Here is a 20,456-nt window from a genome sequence, read left to right on the forward strand (position 1 = left end):
AGAGACCTCCCGGACCCACGTAATATCAATCAGCGAGAGCTTTACCAGAGATCTCCATCTCAACGCTAAGACCTAGCTCCACTCAATGACCAGAAAGCTCCAGGGCTGGACACCCCATGCTAAACAACTAGCAAGACAGGAACACAACCCCACCCATTAGCAGAGAGGCTGCCTAAAATCATAATAAGTTCACAGACACCCCAAAACACACCACTGGACACGGTCTTGACCACCAGAAAGATAATATCCAACCTCATCCACCAGAACACAGGCACCAGTCCCTCCACCAGGAAGCCTACGCAACCCACTGAACCAACCTTACCCACTGGAGGCAGACACCAAAAACAACTGGAACTATGAACCTGCAGCCTGCGAAAAGGAGACTCCAAACATAGTAAGTTAAGCAAAATGAGAAGACATAGAAACACACAACAGATGAAGCAGCAAGGTGAAAACCCACCAGACCAAACAAATGAAGAGGAAATAGGCAGTTTACCTGAAAAAGAATTCAGTGTAATGATAGTAAAGATGATACAAAATCTTGGAATTAGAATGGAGAAAATACAAGAAACGTTTAACAAGGACCTAGTAGAACTAAAGAGCAAACAAACAACAATGAACAACACAATAAATGAAATTAAGAATTCTCTAGAAGGAGTCAATAGCAGAATAACTGAGGCAGAAGAACGTATAAGTGACCTGGAAGATAAAATAGTGGAAATAACTACCACAGAGCAGAATAAAGAAAAAAGAATGAAAAGAATTGAGGACAGTCTTAGAGACCTCTAGGACAACATTAAACGCACCAACATTCGAATTATAGGGGTCCCAAAAGAAGAAGAGAAAAAGAAAGGGACTGAGAAAATATTTGAAGAGATTATAGTTGAAAACTTCCCTAATATGGGAAAGGAAATAGTCCATCAAGTCCAGGAAGCACAGAGAGTCCCATCCAGGATAAATCCAAGGAGAAACATGCCAAGACACATATTAACAAAACTATCAAAAATTAAATACAAAGAAAACATATTAAAGGCAGCAAGGGAAAAGCAGCAAATAACGTACAAGGGAATCCCCATAAGGTTAAAAGCTGATATTTCAGCAGAAACTCTACAGGCCAGAAGGGAGTGGTAAGATATATTTAAAAGTGATGAAAAGGAAAAACCTGCAACCAAGATTACTGTACCCAGCAAGGATCTCATTCAAATTGGAGGGAGAAAAAAAAAGCTTTACAGACAAGCAAAAGCTACCAGAATTCAGCACCGCCATATCAGCTTTACAACAAATGCTAAAGGAACTTCTCTAGGCAGTAAACACAAAAGAAGGAAAAGACCTATAAAAACAAACCCAAAACATTTAAGAAAATGGTAATAGGAACATACATATCGATAATTACCTTAAATGTAAATGGATTAAATGCCCCGACCAAAAGACACAGACTGCTGAATGCATACAAAAACAAGACCCGTATATAAGCTGTCTACAAGAGACCCACTTCAGACCTAGGGACACATACAGACTGAAAGTAAGGGGATGGAAAAAGATATTCCATGCCAATGGAAATCAAAAGAAAGCTGGAGCAGCAGTACTCATATCAGATAAAATACTTTAAAATAAAGACTATTACAAGAGACAACAAAGGACACTACATAATGATCAAGGGATCAATCCAAGAAGAAGATATAACAATTGTAATTATCTATGCACCCAACATAGCAGCACCTCAATACATAAGGCAAATGCTAACAGCCATATAAGGGGAAATCGACAGTATCACAATAATAGTAGGCGACTTTAATATCTCACTTACACCAATGGACAGATCATCCAAACAGAAAATAAATAAGGAAACAAAAACATTAAATGACACATTAGACCAGATGGGCTTAATTGATATTTATAGGACATTCCATCCAAAAATAACAGAATACACTTTCTTCTCAAGTGCACATGGAAAATTCTCCAGGATAGATCACATCTTGGGTCACAAAGCAAACCTCAGTAAATTTAAGAAAACTGAAATCAAATCAAGTATCATTTCCAACCACAAGGCTATAAGACTAGTTATCAATTACAGGAAAAAAACTGTAAAAACTACAAACACATGGAGATTAAACAGCATGCTACTAAACAACCAGGAGATCATTGAAGAAATCAAAGAGGAAATCAAAAAATGCCTAGAAACAAATGACAATGAAAATATGACGACCCAAAACTTATGCGATGCAGCGAAAGAAGTTCTGAGACGGAAGTTTATAGCAACACTATCCCACCTCAAGAAACAAGAAAAATCTCAAATAAACAGCCTAAACTTACACCTGAAGCAATTAGAGAAAGAAGAACAAAAAAAAACCCAAAGTTAGCAGAAGGAAAGAAATCATAAAGATCAGATCAGAAATAAATGAAAAAGAAAGGAAGGAAACAATAGCAAAGATCATTAAAACTAATAGCTGGCTCTTTGAAAAGATAAACAAAACTGACAAACCATTAACCAGACTCATCAAGGAAAAAAAGGAGAAGACTCAAATCCACAGAATTAGAAATGAAAAAGGAGAAGTAACAATTGACCCCGCAGTAACACAAAGAATCATGAGAGACTACTACAAGCACCTGTATGCCAAAAAAATGGACAACCTGGAAGAAATGGACAAATTCTTAGAAAAGCACAACCTTCTGAGACGGAACCAGGAAGAAACAGAAAATATAAACAGACAGTCACAAGCCCTGAAACTGAAACTGTGATTAAAAATCTTCCAACAAACAAAAGCCCAGGGCCAGATGGCTTCACAGGCGAATTCTATCACATATTTAGAGAAGAGTTAACACCTATCCTTCTCAAACTCTTCCAAAATATAGCAGAAGGAGGAACACTCCCAAACTCATTCTACAAGGCCACCATCACCCTGATACCGAAACCAGACAAAGATGTCATAAAAAAAGAAAAATACAGGCCTATATCACTGATGAACATAGATGCAAAAATCCTCAACAAAATACTAGCAAAGAGAATCCGACAGCACATTAAAAGGATCATACACCATGATCAAGTGGGGTTTATCCCAGGAATGCAAGGATTCTTCAATATATGCAAATCAATCAATGTGATACACCATATTCACAAACTGAAGGATAAAAACCATATGATGATCTCAACAGATGCAGAAAAAGCTTTTGACAAAATTCAACACACATTAATGATAAGAACTCTCCAGAAAGTAGGCATAGAGGGAATTTACCTCAACATAATAAAAGCCATATATGACAAACCCACAGCCAACATCATTCTCAAAGGTGAAAAACTGAAAGCATTTTCTCTAAGATCAGGAACAAGATAAGGTTGCCCACTCTCAGAGCTATTATTCAATATAGTTTTGGAAGTTTTAGCCACAGCAATCAGAGAAGAAAAAGAAATAAAAGGAATCCAAATTGGAAAAGAAGAAGTAAAACTGTCACTGTTTGCAGATGATATGATACTATACATAGAGAATCCTAAAGACACTACCAGAAAACTACTAGAGCTAATCAATGAATTTGGTAAAGTAGCAGGATACAAAAATAATGCACAGAAATCTCTTGTATTCCTATACACTAACGACGAAAAATCTGGAAGAGAAATTAAGGAAACAATTGCATTTACCATTACAATAAAAAGAATAAAACACCTAGGAATACACCTTCCAAAGGAGACAAATGACCTGTATGCAGAAAACTATAAGACACTGATGAAAGAAATTAAGGAAAATACAAACAGATGGAGAGACATACCATGTTCTTGGATTGGAAGAATCAACACTGTGAAAATGACTATACTACCCAAAGCAATCTACAGATTCAATGTAATCTCTATCAAGCTATCAATGGCATTTTTCACAGAACTAGAACAAAAAATTTAAAAATTTGTATGGAGACACAAAAGACCCCGAATAGCCAAAGCAGTCTTGAGGGAAAAAAACGGAGCTGGAGGAATCAGACTCCCTGACTTCAGACTACACTGCAAAGCTACAGTAATCAAGACACTATGGTACTGGCACAAAAACAGAAATACAGATCAATGGAACAGGATAGAAAGTCCAGAGATAAACCCACGCACCTATGGTCAACTAATCTATGACAAAGGAGGCAAGGATATACAATGGAGAAAAGACAGTCTCTTCAATATGTGGTGCTGGGAAAACTGGACAGCTACATGTAGAAGAATGAAATTAGAACACTCCCTAACACCATACACAAATAAATTCAAAATGGATTAGAGACCTACATGTAAGACTGGACACTATAAAACTCTTAGAGGAAAACATAGGAAGAACACTCTTTGACATAAACCACAGCAAGATCTTTTTTGATCCACCTCCTAGAGTAATGGAAATAAAAACAGAAATAAACAAATGGGACCTAATGAAACTTAAAAGCTTTTGCACAGCAAAGGAAACCATAAACAAGATGAAAAGACAACCCTCAGAATGGGAGAAGATATTTGCAAATGAATCAATGGAAAAAGGATTAATCTCCAAAATATATAAACAGTTCATACAGCTCAATATTAAAAAAGCAAACAACCCAATCAAAAAAGGGGCAGAAGACCTAAATAGACATTTCTCTAAAGAAGACATACAGATGGCCAAGAAGCATATGAAAGGCTGCTCAACATCACTAATTATTAGAGCAATGCAGATCAAAACTACAATGAGGTATCACCTCACACCAGTTAGAATGGGCATCATCAGAAAATCTACAAACAACAAATGCTGGAGAGGGTGTGGAGAAAAGGGAACCCTCTTGCACTGTTGGTGGGAATGTAAATTGATACAGCCACCATGGAGAACAGTATGGAGGTTCCTTAAAAAACTAAAAATAGAACTACCATATGACCCAGCAATCCCACTACTGGGCATATACCCAGAGAAAACCATAATTCAAAATGACACATGCACCCCAATGTTCATTGCAGCACTATTTAAATAGCCAGGACATGGAAGCAACCTATATGCCCATCGACAGATGAATGGATAAAGAAGATGTGGTACATACATACAATGGAATATTACTTAGCCATAAAAAGGAACGAAATTCGCTCATTTGTAGAGACGTGGATGGATCTAGAGATTGTCATACAGAGTGAAGTAAGTCAGAAAGAGAAAAACAAATATCGTATATTAACACATATATGTGGAACCTAGAAAAATGGTACAGATGAACCGGTTTGCAGGGCAGAAATAGAGACACAGATGTAGATAACAAACGTATGGACACCAAGGGGGAAAGTGGTGGGGGCAGGTGGTGGTGGTGTGATGAATTGGGAGATTGGGATTGACATGTATACACTGATGTGTATAAAATGGATGACTAATAAGAACCTGCTGTATAAAAAATTAAATAAAATTAAATTTAAAAGAAAAAAATATACAATGGAGAAAAGACAGCCTCTGTAATAAGTCGTGCTGGGAAAACTGGACAGCTACATGTAAAAGAATGAAATCAGAACAATTCCTAAAACCATACACAAAAATAAACTCAAAATGGATTAAAGACCTAAATGTAAGGCCAGACACTATAAAACTCTTAGAGGAAAACATAGGCAGAACACTCTATGACATAAATCACAGCAAGATCCCTTTTGACCCACCTCCTAGAGAAATGGAAATAAAAACAAAAATAAATAAATGGGACCTAATGAAACTTAAAAGCTTTTGCACAGCAAAGGAAACCAAAAAGAAGATGAAAAGACAACCCTCAGAATGGGAGAAAATATTCGCAAATGAAGCAGCTGACAAAGGATTAATCTCCAAAATATACAAGCAGCTCATGCAGCTCAATATCAAAAAAACAACCCAATCCAAAAATGGGTGGAAGACCTAAATAGACATTTCCCCAAAGAAGATATACAGATGGCCAAGGGGCACATGAAAAGATGCTCAACATCACTAATCATTAGAAAAATGCAAATCAAAACCACAATGAGGTATCACCTCACACAGGTCAGAATGGCCATCATCAAAATATCTACAAACAATAAATGCTGGAGAGGGTGTGGAGAAAAGGGAACCCTCTTGCACTGTTGGTGGGAATGTAAATTGATACAGCCACCATGGAGAACAGTATGGAGGTTCCTTAAAAAACTAACAATAGAACTACCGTATGACCCAGGAATCCCACTACTGGGTATACACTCTGAGAAAACCATAATTCAAAAAGAGTCATGTACCACAATGTTCACTGCAGCACTATTAACAATAGCCAGGACATGGAAGCAACCTAAGTGTCCATCGACAGACGAATGGATAAAGAAGTTGTGGCACATATATACAATGGGATATTACTCAGCCATAAAAAGGAACAAAATCGAGTTATTTGTAACGAAGTGGATGGACCTAGAGTCTGTCATACAGAGTGAAGTAAGTCAGAAAGAGAAAAACAAATACCATATGCTAACGTTCATATATGGAGTCTAAAAAAACGGCACTGATGAACCTAGGAACAGGGCAGGAATAAAGATGCAGATGTAGACAACAGACATGAGGACACAGGTGGGGAAGGGGAAGCTGGGACAAAGCGAGAGAGTAGTATTGACATATATACGCTACCAAATGTAAAGTAGACAGCTAGTGGGAAGCAGCCGCATAGCACAGGGAGATCAGCTCGGTGCTTTGTGACCACCTAGAGGAGTGGGATGGGAGGAGGGAGGCTCAAGAGGGAGGGGATATGGGGATATATGTATACATATCGGTGACTCACTTTGTTGTACAGCAGAAACTAACACAACATTGTAAAGCAATTATACTCCAATAAAGTTTTTTTTAATTATTATACTGTATACACATATTTGGAGCCTTTTGATCATTAAGTTTTTCTACAAATGGCTGAGATCATCTTCAGATTGTCATTTAAGACCTGTCCATGAAGGGGGCAGAGGTGGAGTGGGATATGATTCAGTACTTTAAATAATCTACTTTTAAGACATTTTAAAACACTATGGAATTGAACTATAGTGACTTCAAATATTTTTCATTTAATTACAGTCTAACTTTTAAATTTACTGAAAAAATCCTCATCAAATTTACCATTTCAAATTTATGTTTAAATGTGCAAAAATATACACATTTTATTAACACAGGCTTTTCTCTTCTCTTTCTCTCCTTATTGCTATCTATTATCTATCTATATACGTGTGTGTGTGTGTGTGTGTGTGTGTGTGTATGTTTCTCGTTCTACCAGGAAAACGTAGAGAAAATTTTAATGTTGATCTCCAAACACTAATATAACTGAGATATCTGGTAATTAATATTACAAACAATTTAGTAAAGAGACAGATAAGTGTGGTAGAAAGAGCTTAGGCACTGGAGAAAGGAAGCATCAATTTAACCTGCTCCTTTCTCATTATATGGACTTGGAAAAGAATAATAATCCTTATCTCATAAGGTTTTTTATGGGGGAAAAGGATTAATGTACATAAAGTATCTAGCACAGTATTAAATATGCTGTTTTAAGCTGCCTTGTATACCTTTGGGAATTAGGTATAAATCATTAAAGTCCATGATAACTTAACTCTCTCTTTTTAGAAGTTAATAAGCATTTATTAATTAACTGTATTATCTTCAATAATGAAATCATGCTTTCAAGCCTTATCTGGAAATGTGTGATAACCAGGACCCCTGCACGTGGACAGTTTAATCAAAGTCAGGTTAAGGTTTACTTAGCAATAGGAGGAGTTGTGTGTTAAATGGAGGTTTAATTAGAAGGTATACATTCTGACAAAGGGAACGGAGAGGAGATTCTGCATGAGGAGCACATGAGTGAGAAAGGAAGAACAGAAAAAAGCTGGAGACAAGAGAAATCAAATCCATCAACTGAAATAGAAACTCTGGAGTCCCTGTGGAGTGACAGCGTGATCTAGTGGAATGCTCACAGGCTTGGCAGTCAGCTGGTTCCAAATTCCTAGTCAGCCACTGGTAGTTGGGTGACCCTGGGCAAGGCATGTGACCTTTCCGAACCTCCACTTCATAGTGGCAAAATAGGTAAGATATTCCCTACCTGGCATGGAAGATTAGAGGTGATCTACATAGAACGCATGACACAATGCCTGTCCACAGAGACATCTAATAAATAGCTCATTATTACCTCCTAGTTATCACCTGCTATTGTCATCGCCTAATGCCAGTGCGAAGTAGATCTATAACATAACAAACTAAAACTAGTCAACTATCCAGCTAAAATAAGAGGAGATACTGATGAGCTAGAAAACAAACAACAGACAACAAACAAAAAATCTTTTCGTAGCACTAGCAAGATCAACCAAGAAAAAAAAAATAGAAGGAATAATAATAGTATGAAAAACAAATGTTTTGATGTGCCTACAAGGAATGAGGTTTTAGAAGACCTGGTAGCTAAATATCAAGAAACCAGAGTTCACCAGCTACACCATATCACCTTCAGTAAATGCAGCCATGTTCCAGTGCTGAGTTGCCCAGGTAGAACCAGAAAGAAAGAAAGCTTGGCTAACAAACTAGAATTGCAGACATTGGATCAAGAAATTCAGTATGTACCTGGTGGAATAGCACTGGATGACACCCTTTCTGTGGAGAAGATTAACATGCTGATTTGGGAAGTGGGATTCTGGCCCTTGGAAGGGGGAGGAGGAGTCAGAGAGGTTTTCTTTCTCCCAGAGTTCCCCGACGATGGCTTCCAGTACAACAGTGATCAACAGTAGAAGGACAGTGCTTAGAGGCTGACCACTCCAAAACGACAAGGGAAATAGGTAAAATCACAACAACGGGGACCCACAACATTCCTTAAGAATTTCCCTGCAAAATTGCAGTTCCTGCAGGGGCCAAAGAGTGGGATCATTTTAGGAAAGACACATCCTGCTCGTGGGTCCTGGATGCCAGAGCCTGAACAGCAGCAGCGGCATCCCAAAACACACAGGAAAACAAAGGAGCAAAAACCATAAGCTCCAGAATCCTTTAAAGTAGTAACACCATATCCTAAATCCTATAAAATAAGAATAAATATATTGTATGCACTGATTATACAAGGCCTCCCTGTGTTCTCTAAACAGCTCTACCGTGCAGCCTAAAAATGTATATTTTAGTTACAAGGAGCTTTAAACATGTAACTGACAATAATTGTCTTCTTGGAATTCAGAAGAGTCTTTGAGGTAATGCTACAAATGGCCTAGCTCTCCTAACAAAACTAAATAAGTACAAACTCCAACCCAAGAAGTCTGTGCTGCTGCCTTCTTATTCTCATCACATTCGTTAAATTAATTAAACAAGGAGGCCATTAGACCAAGGTGACTCAAATGCTCTAATGCAGCTCTAATGCTTGGCACCTACATAAGCAAACCAAAATCTAAGCCTGTAAATGCCTCAGGGTTAAGAAATCGAAACCTAAGTAGAACCAATCGCAAACAGCCGACTAGGCTTTCCCAAATGAGGCAACGGCTTAAGCTACAGCCAATCATATAATTTCCTTGCTTTGCTTCTAAGTCTTCTCTATGAAAGTCCTGCCTCTAGCCCCTAACTACCTCTGGTTTGTCTCTGCCTGATTAGCGTCCATATTTGCTCAGGTAAACGCTTAAACATTTTAATATGCCTCAGTTTATCTTTCAGCACACTGAAACTCAGTCCTAACTACCATGCTGGCTTATTGTCATGTTCTCTGACATTTAAAAGAGATCACCTGGTCCACCTCATCCCCACTCTCACCCCGCCACAGTTTAAAATAAGGGAAGTAAGACTCAGGGAGGTTGAGGGACGGTCACAATCATAATGATGCCAGCGTTCATCCCTCCATGAATGCTAACCAAATCATTTTAATGATACCTATTATATCCACGTAGGTTGCCAGTCCTCAGCACGCATGAGTGACTAGTGTAACTCAGTTATGACTGACAGAAAAACTAAAATGAAAATTAAGGTGAGGTATCTTGTTCAGTCACATGAGAAATCTATTATTTTGAAGGTTGCCACAAATGCACTGCAATTTGGATGTTCATATCAGACCAAAGACAATTTGGAGTGTTCTTAGTCATGTGAAGCTTATAGTGACGGTCAGTCCTCCAAGCAATTCACACATTGCAGAAATGCATTTTTAATCGTAATTTTATAGGGCTGTATTTTTAAAAGCAACTTTAAAGATATTTCATTGAAACGAATATGTCACTAAAATGACTAGAATTCTGAAATCCAATTACAGCTTCCTTCACTTCCTCTCCTTCCCCACTCCCTCCAAGCCACCATCAGTCCACACTCGATTCTGACCCCACTTGCCTGACATAAGCCTGCAAGAACCATCACTGCAACACCCTGCTGGTCTCCTGAGAAAAGCATTCTGGTCTCTCCCTTTGTCTCTCTGCCACAAATCTGCAAGTCCCTCCCTAAGTCTTGGTGGTCCTTTTGTTTGCCTTGAATAGACCTACTTTCACATCCACTATAATACCAGCAGCAAACTGATTCCATATTGCAGCCTAAATCCTACCCAAATCCACAAGAAGGACTGGGCCATGCAAGAACCCATTACAGATACCAATTTATTAGGAACGTGCACTAAGCCAACACAGGAATGTCGGCAACTTGTTGCCAGTGAACTCAGCTGTCCACATGAAACTTTTCACATAACTGGCCAGACGTAAGCCCACTCCTGGCTCCCACCAACATATATATTAAAGCATCCTGCAAGGCACTGCCTTTTCTCTACAGTGCACTTTAGCAAGTTAGATGGTTTGCCCGCAGAGTCACAGATCTTGAGATCAGCTGATAGAACAGCCGAGGCCAGCACCAAGGGACCAATGACATGCTGAAACTACAGGATGCAGATTGTAGTATTTATCAGTAACAAGTGGTTCACATTATTATCTCAATTTTAAGACTTCCATGAAGTTGTCTGGTTCAGAAAAAAAAAAAGAAACTCAAAAAAAAAGAGAGAGAGAGAACTAAAGAAAAATGAGATCTGTTTTGCTATCATGTAAGTCAGGAAAAGAAACTTTTAAATACATTTTGAACTACACTTTACTACTATTCATGTATTCAATATGTGAACAGTACACTTCCCCTATACTTAGTAAATAGGAGTACTTATCACTACAGAAAATATGTGATGTGCGAGACAATTTCAACTAAGTGTAAATGTTATGCTACATCTGGGTCTGTAATAAACCCCGATTTCTAAATATAAACATAGGCATGAAATTTTTTAAAGAGAAAACCAGCTTCTCTTTGCCATAAAAAAATGACTACTAGATAAATATTTAAGGAATACCACTTCAAGACTGCCCAACTATTGCCCTGCCCCGAGAATTACCCCACCGCCCCATAACATGCTGGTCTGGCCCTGACCTCAGGCCCATTTTATTAGCCCACCCACACATAACATGAATCCCAGCTCTTCTCCTGCAATCCCTCCTCTCCCCCGCAAAGTTATCCCCCTTGTTATTTCTGTCTGGCTTCTATTTCAAAAGCGGAGAGGTTCCTTTTCTTTCCAATCTTGCTTCTTACTCAGTTCCCACATATAATTTTGGTTTTATCAATCCCTTCCTCCCCCACCTCTTCAGTCTCCTCTTCTTTACTTCAGTCCTTCCTCTTGGGTCACACCAAAGGGAGCGCGAGTCTCCGTTACCCTAACACACCCATTCTTCTCCTCCCTGCTCCCCTGACTAACCACCCCGTCCTCTTCTGCACGTCATCTCCAATCTTTCAAAGGAGCATTCTACTTGAAAGAGTAAGTGACCTCTATTTCCTCACCAGTTCCACATGCCTTAACCAAGTGCAAACACACTAACAGCAGAACTGCAACAAGGAGGCTGGGGGCAGCTGCGGCAACCTGGAGGGGACAATCCCCCCCCACCTCTCACACTCCCTCCACTACACCGCCAACACAGGGCCTCCAGCCAACATCCAACCCAAGAGGAATGAGGGCTATGGGTGGTTTGAAATTTGGGATTTTTATGTGAAATCTAACAATTTCTAAATATCAGCTATTAATCTGATTTTTTTAAACACTGAGGATGAAATGAATTACCTTCTTATGGTTGGATTCAGCCTACGGCCCTGAAATTTGCAAACTATGCTTTAAATCTAAAAACAGTTTTAAAAGTCATCAGTGACCACTTAGCTGCCATAACCAATAGCCTTTCTCACTTCATTTTTCTCACCCTTCCGTGTGTGTTGGTGGGGGGGGGGGGGCGTTTTATCACCAACTCCTGTGTTAAACTGCCATAGCCAAGATTCTGTGACTCGATTCTTTCCTTACTGTTCTGTCATAACCTCTTTCCTTAGCTTATCTTGCTTGATCATTTTTTTTCTCTTTCAAAAACCCCTAATTGCAAAATCATCTAATAATCTGGGATTCAACTATTCCCACTACAGAGCTCACTCTCCCCGAAAAACTCCAGCTTCTCCCCCAAGCTCCAGTCTCAAACTTCTGTGTATAGGGTACAAGAACCCCCCAAATACCCCCTAATTCTCTTCCTTAGCATTGTTGCCACCAAATCCACTTATTCTATCCCTTTCCTTTTAGCCAACCAGCCTCAAAACTCCACCAACTGCTCCCTCACTCCTGACACCCAATCAGTCATCACGTCTCCTCTGTGCCCTTTGCAAAATCTGTCATGTATGTCTCCACCTTTTCTTTCTTCCTCCTTGACTCTCATTAGAGAGTCACCACCTCTCAGGCCCAGGTCCTTCATCTCTTCACCTCCACCCTGCTGCAAGATTCATCTTCCTGAAGGACTCACGTCCTGGCACTCCTGTGCTCAGAACAATTAAACTGGTCCCTGTTGCTTACCCAGAATGGAACTCATCACCCTACCTGATATTTTCAGACTGCTCCTCCTCCATTTCTTTCAAACCCTGTGCATTTCAACCAAGCTTACTCACCTGTTCTGCAAACACACCTCACCTTCTTTACTTAAGCCACTCTCCTGCATGAAATATCCTCTCTTCCTTCTACCAAAATCCTAAGTGGCAAGCACAGTCCTTTTTATAAATGTTCGGACTGCCTCCTGACTAATGTAATCCTCTTTTCTGAAACTCCATAACTCTGGATCTATTCCTCTGGTGGACTTAACACAGTGAAGCCTCCATTAAGAGCTCATGATTCGTGTGTTATCTCTGTAAGATGATGGGTTCCTTGAAGTGGCAGGTTTGGTGTCTCATTTGTCTTGGACCACTCACAATGCTAGCAGTGACTTCCATCTCCGTGTTTGAGGACCAGATGACTGGGCCAGTTTCCTGACTGCCTGTAACAGTAATAATAATCACAGTATAGGTTTTCACAGGCTGGGGTGGAGCCTAGCAGTATGAGAGAGTTGAGGACCGCCTGTCTTTCTGGCTGAGGCAATTTTGGGATTAGAATGATATATAGTGGCATAGTGGGCCAGTTACAGGTTCAATCTCATATTTCTTACTTTAGCTTGACATTGGTTCCTGTGAAGTGAACTTTAACTGCTATTTCCAATTCTCCTTCCAGTTTGAGATTAGAGCTGGTGTTTAGTCACCAAGATAGCAAGCTCCTCTGTGGCAAACCAGATCTCCTCAAAGATCCCCCCTCCAGGGCTTCCCTGGTGGCGCAGTGGTTGAGAGTCTGCCTGCCAATGCAGGGGACACGGGTTTGAGCCCTGGTCTGAGAAGATCCCACGTGCCGCGGAGCGGGGGGCACGTGAGCCACAATTACTGAGCCTGCGCGTCTGGAGCCTGTGCTCCGCAACGAGAGGCCGCGATAGTGGGAGGCCCGCGCACCGCGATGAGGGGTGGCCCCCGCTTGCCACAACTAGAGAAAGCCCTCGCACAGAAACTAAGACCCAACACAGCCAAAAATAAAAAAATAACTTAATTAATTAAAAAAAAAAAGGATGCCATTATTTGGCATCTATATTAAAAAAAAAAAAAAAAAAAAGATCCCCCCTCCATCCTGTCCCCTGGCTCTCTATCCACTGTACTACCTTGGACTTGTCCTTCTCCAGGATTCAGCCCACAGCGCCTGATCCGCAAAGTTGCCTTGGACTACAGGGTTTTCATTTCATTCTCCTAAAAAATAAATGTAACATTTTTTATTGAAACGTCCCACATGGCTAAAAGAATTCAAACAGAACAAAAGTGTACTAAATGAAAAGTCTCCCTCCCACACCATAGTTCCCCAGTTGAGAAGTCTCTCAGTCTCCTAAGGACAACCACTAAACCATTTCTTTGGGTACCCTTCCAGAAGTTTTCCCTCACCTGCAAATATATATAACATATAATCACTTTTGCATAGGAACAAAAGAACACAACGCACCCTAGTGTGCTACTTGGTTTTTGTTCTTCACAATATTCAGCAATTGCAAATATTCAGTAACTTGTAAATCTAAGTTAATACACAGAAAGCCCTTGGAACAGTACCTGGCCCCCAGTCAATGCTCAATGACCCTTCACATGGAACCTAGCAGAGGACATTCCAAGATTCTAAAGTTCATACCAATTAGACCCTAGGAGCACACAAAAAACCACTGCAGTTCTGCTGCACGAGAGCTCAGAGGTGCGTCTTCCCGCTCACATTCCGGAGACAGGCTCCTGCAGACCTGGCTGTCACCTCTCACACTGCCACCAGAGCTCATGCTCCTCTCAACCGAGACACACCTCCCTTCCTCGGATCCCACCAAGTCTTAGCAATCCATGCAAGAATAAAGGCCTCATAATGGGTTTCGCTGCAACCCCTTTCAGAAAAGTGAGAAAAAGCCGCTTCTTGCCCTTTAATTTGATTACATGGCAACGAAAGATACATTCACCCGTATACTATGCGCTGTGTGAAATCAGCACCCCCGGTTTTGCCCAGGCTGGCTCGGCCCCGCACCCCGTCACGGTAACGTGGAGCGTCTCCGGCCTTCGGCTCCTGTCCCAAACCTCTCCCACCAAGTCCTCTGAGTAGAGCAGAGCTCCCAGGAGGTGTAAATTAAGAAGTTAACCAGGACCAGGGCACAGAGGCGGGTTGGGGCGCCCTTGGGAGGCCACCAGAGAAGTCTGTGCTCCCCTCAAAAGCAGTTTTCAGTTTAAAGCTCTGAAAAACTTCTCCCCACCCTCGCATCCCCGCCGTTTTCGCCATTTTCGCAATTTTCAGTCCTCCCCTCCCCCGCGCGGAGGCCTGCAGGACTTCCCGTCGTTTGGTTCACACACCTGAGACGCCCCTCACTTCCGCTGCTGCTTACAGCCAGCCTACCCAGCATGCACCGCGGCAGACCGCGCACCCCCGGGGGCGGGGGGAGGGGCGGGGGGAGGGGCGGGGGGAAGGGCAGGGCCAGAGAGTTTGGCTCTTGAGGTTTTGGGGGTGTCTGTAGAATTGGGGAGAGCTTGCGTTTAGGGAGAAGCTGGTGACCACTGCTCCTGAACAACGAGTTGAGAGTCCTTTTAAATTCCATCCCCCCTAGAGACTTTTCTTTCCAAGTACACGCGGGTTTATGGGCTGGAGGACACAATGTGCACGCACAAATGGGGTCCCCCAGCGACTGAAAGTGGGGAGAAATGCCATCACGGTGGCAGCTTGATTCTCATTAGGGGAAGAAACATGAGATGCTTGACCCTTTCATGTTACTTGCTGAGAGGCTTATGTAGGGTGAGAGACTGGGTCAAAACAGGCCAGCCGTAGACAACTGTTTTGCCACTGACTTTGCAGACATTTCCCAAAGCCCTGTAGCACCCGATACCCTTACCGGCATAACTGCACACACACAGGGAGAGTGAGCCTTCGTTCATAACAGCTGCAGCTTCTTAACGGAATGGCCTTTCCACTGAACCTGTCATGGAGACTAGCCCAAAGCCCCTGCCAACAAGAATATTAAAAATTCAGGAAGAAGTTGAGTAAACAGGGCACTGTTACTTAAAGTGGCACTTGGTCAGGCCACCCCGCCCAACAGAGATCCAGGGGCTACTGAATGACCTCAACTGTTCTGGACCAGAACAAATGAGGAGAAACTTCTGTGAGCAAAAATAATAACCAGGCCAACCTCCTAGAGCCCTGGGTGTGAACAAGAGGCTAGGGTCAGAAGGGTACCCCAAGCAGTGTGTCAAGGCTCAGAACAACCTCGAGAGGAACATCCAAGGATGCCCTGGGATTGTGTCACGGATAGAATGTGGGGGGCAGGCTGAGCATTGTGCTGAAGGCAAAGCGACGGAGTCCCTGTGCACGGGTGTGAGAGAAGAGCGGGGCGTACGTTTAGGGGAGGGACCAGACACTCTCCAGGGGAGGACGGATGGCAGCTCTGAGCAGCTGTCTGCAAAGTTCAGGACTGCAGAGCCGTTCCAGTGGCTTTAGGGAATTAAGATGTTTGGGGCAGGAGTTCCAGACAAAACTCTGAATTTAGTCTAGCTTCCAGTTGCTTCCAGCCAAAAACCTGGGCGTCATTCTTGGCATCTCTCTCTCTCTCTCTCTCTGGCCCCCACCCCACGTCCAGTCTATCAGGGAATCCTACTGGCCCTGTTTTCAAAATATATCTCAATTCTGCCCAGTTCTCACTACCTCTGCTGCTATCTATCACCCTGGTCCAAGCTATACCATCTCTCACCTCAATTACTGAAGTAACTTCTCCAGGGTTCTTATTTCCACCTTTGCTCCCCTGCAGTCCACACAGCAGCCAGAGGGATACAATTAAAATGTGAGTCAGATGGTGTCCCTTCTCTGCTGGAAACCCTCCAATGGCTCCCCATCTTACTCAAAGGAAAAGCCAAATCCTTCCACTGTCTTACAAGGTCCTGCACAGCCTGGCCCCATGGTCCCTTGGTCCTCATCTCCTCCTGCTCTCAGCCTCACTCCCTCACTCCAGCCGTACTGGCCTCCTCATCCTCCTTGAACTGACCATGTCCACTCCTGCCTCAGGGACTTCCTCCACTGTACTTCCCTCGGCCTGGGAAGCTCCTTCCCAGGATATATTCATGACTCACCCCTCAGCTCATTCAGTCTTTTCTCAAATATGAAATTCTCAGAAAGCTCTACCCCATCCAAAATTACAAGTGTATCCCCTTTGAACTGCTCTATTATTTTCATATCATTTATCACTTTCTAATGTGATATATAAGCACTATATATAGAATGCATTTATTACACATTTATTATACATTATCCTTCCTCACACTAAAATGCAAAGTTCCATGAGAGCAAGGAGTTTTATGTAGTTTGTCATTTGGTGGATTTTTTGAGGCTACTAGAATGTCTGGCTTACAGATGGCTCTCAATACAAATAGTTTAAATGAATAAGTAAAGTAATTTAGGGTTGAAGCCACCAAATGGCCCCTTCACCAGACTAGTAGCTCCTCTATGGCAGGAAAGGTACCATCCATCCATTCATACATGTGATACATATTTATTGAGCACCTAACCTATACAAAGCACTTTGCTAGGGTCTAAAATATAATGGTGAAAAAAACATATACGGTCCTACCTTCAAGGAGCTTACAACTTAGTGACTGGAGACAGATATTCAACAAATAACCCTGCAAATAAGGAGATAATTACAATTGACATAACTGTACTATTAAAATAGTCCAGGAAAGACATTCTGTTTTGAGTTAGGTTGGTAGCAGAGGAAATGGAAAGAGCCGAACTGATTCGAGATTACTTAGAAGATGGAAAATACAGGCGTTGTCAATGGATTAGATGGGATTGGGGAGAATTTTATGACAAAGGTGAGTCCTGAATTTCTGGTTTAAGAAACTGGGTGGATTAAACTGCCCTTTGCATGGGTTAGTGTAGGAGGCTTGATAATGGACCCTCAAAATATATCCATGTCCTCAACTCTGGAACCTGTGAATGCTACCTTATCTGGAAAAGGAGTATTTACAGATATGATTAATTTAAGGGTGTTGAGAACGAGAGATTATTCTGGATTAACTGGATGGGCCCTAAATGCAATCTTCCTTATAAGAGGGAAGCAAAGGGAGATTTAAACACACATGTACAAGAAGGCAATGTCAAGATGGAACAAAAAGAGATTTAAAGATGCTGCCCTTGAAAATTGGAGTGATGTGGCCACAAGCCAAGTCTGATAATTAATTTTCTGTGTCACCTTGACTGGGCCATGGGATGTCCAGACATTTGGTGGAACATCATTCTGGGTGTGTTTGTCAGGGTGTTTCCTCATGAGATTTTGTTTGACTCAGTAGACTGAGTAAAGCAGGTTGTCCTCCCTAATGTGGGTGGTCCTCATCCAATAAATTGGAGACCTGAATAGAACAAAAAGTCTGAGAAAGAGGAAACTTCTCCTGCCTAACTGCTTGAATAAAGACAGTCCTCTTTTCCTGCCCTCAGACCGGAATTTACAGCATGGACCCTCCTGAGTCTCTAGCTTGACGACTGCAGATCTTCTCACCCTCCATAGTTACATGAGCCAGTTCCTTATAATAAAACTATACATACACACACACACACACACACACACACACACACACACTACTGGTTCTGTTTTTCTGGGAAACCCTCACTAATACACCAAGAAATTTTGGCAACCACCAGAAACTGGAAGAATCAAGGAACAGATTTATCCCTGAAGCCCCCAGAGAAAGTGTAGTCCTGCTGACACCCTGATTCAGCCCAGAGGAACGAATTTTAGATTTCTGGCCTCCAGACTGGGAGTATATGTGTGTGCTGTTTTAAGCCAATCCATTTGTAGTAATTCATTACAGAAGTCACAGGAAACTAACACAATGGGAGGCAGTGTAAGAGGATCATCTAAGGTAGGGGGACATCAAGATTCAGTTTGGAATATGGGATCTGAGATGCCTGTCACACACCTAATGGAGAAGCAGGCCAAAAAGGGATTTGGATACGCAGGTAGGAGACTGATGGAATGGTCTGAGCAAGCATTATCAGCCCCACGGTCCCAGAGCCTGGAAAGCATGAGAAGTAGAGTGAAAAGGAAAGATGGCCAAGCACCATGTCCTGAGGAACTCTCAAGACTGAGAGGACAGGTAGAAAGGTAGCCTGAAAAAGAGACAGGAGAACATGGAGTCTTTGAGGCCAAGAGATATGAATGTTTTTGAATGACAAGAGTGATCAATTCTGGAGCAGAACCCAGTCTGGAGTAGATTTAAGATTGAATGGTTGATGGGAAAGCAGAGAGAGCCTGTGTGGGCAACTTATTCTTGAATTTTGTTTGACTTGGAACGTACATAAAGAGAGCGGATAGTTGCTATGGACAATGGATCCAGGGAGGATTTTTCATTCTTATTTTCAGATAAAAGAGTTTCAGGCATTGTGTATGACTTGGAAATGACCCAATAGAATGGAAACAAATAGAAATTCAAGTGAGGGTGAGGTTACCTGCTGAAGCCTGAGAAGGGGAGCATACAGAGATCAGGTCTCAATCCTGGCTGTAGTTTAGGTGTCCCTGAAGACATTTTAAAAATTCCGATTCCCAGCCTGCACTCAAGACCAAAGACATCAGATTTTCTGAGTTGGGACCCAGACATCAGTCATTGTTAAAGCTTCCCTGGTGATTCCTATGCATGGTCCGTGGGATTCAGAGCACATCTGGAAGGAGTGGCATTGGGTCCAAGGAGGATCAGGTGCAGGTGCAAGTAAGTTTGGAGGTTTGGTGGGTGTAAATTAGAGACTTCCCAACTTCACCTTTATATTTCCAAAATTCAAGACAAGGTCAAGTGCTAAGCATGTGCTGAGTGTATAACGGAATAAGGAGAAGACTGAGAGCTGAAGAAAAAACGACATTGTTCATACTGAGAGTGGAAAGGGGAAGATGCCTCAACTGGAAAAATGTGTGAAGAGTGTGGAAAGGGCTGTGAGTTTATAGCTATACCTTCCATCCATTCATTCAACTGGCATTCGTCAGACAGACACCAAACCAGGCTGTGGGGATAAAACATAAGCAAGACATTGTCCCCAACCTCACAGCTTTCACAATTCAATGGAGGAGAGGGACATACAAGGAAATAGAACATTCAAGAGCTGTAATAGAATCAAGCACAAGAGACAGTGGGGACTTAGACCTTCGTAGGGACAGAAGTCACCTCTTCCCATCACAGTACTTGGCACACGCTCTCGAGACATATTCATTGTACTCCAAGCACCTTATCATTCCGAGGAAACAGAGGAGGAAATGACAGCTCGGCTCTTATTCTGCAGGTATGACTAAAGCAGCCCTAAAACTGTAATGACATGTCAGCTGGTCAGTGCCACATGGGGTCTCTAAGCAGGAGAAAGTCTCAGCTGTCAGGCAGGGTGGTGGCAATGCTGAGGTCAAGATGGGATGTTCTACATCAGGGGTCCCCGACCCCCGGGGACGACCACTACCGGTCCTCAGCCTGTTAGGAACGGGGCCGCACAGCAGGAGGTGAGCGGTGGACGAGCGAGGGAAGCTTCATCTGCTGGTCCGCATCGCTCGCATTACCTCTCGAACTATCCCTCCGCCCCCCCCACCATTCCCCCGCCCCCGTCCATGGAAAAATTGTCTTCCACGAAACTGGTCCCTGGTCTCAAAAAGGTTGGGG

General features: G+C 42.1%; 1 long non-coding RNA gene across 1 annotated transcript in view; it reads right to left on the reverse strand.

Annotated features, from left to right (window-relative positions):
• The window catches only part of LOC309658602, a 62,378-nt gene extending 47,340 nt beyond the window's left edge, over positions 1–15,038 (reverse strand). Inside the window, exon 1 of the long non-coding RNA XR_014262304.1 lies at positions 13,931–15,038. This is a non-coding gene — a long non-coding RNA (uncharacterized lncRNA). The remainder of the gene's footprint in view (positions 1–13,930) is intronic.
• Between the last annotated feature and the right edge of the window lie 5,418 nt (positions 15,039–20,456).

This window comes from Balaenoptera physalus (genome assembly GCF_965194825.1).
Source record: "Balaenoptera physalus genome assembly, chromosome: 3".
Lineage (NCBI taxonomy): Eukaryota > Metazoa > Chordata > Mammalia > Artiodactyla > Balaenopteridae > Balaenoptera > Balaenoptera physalus.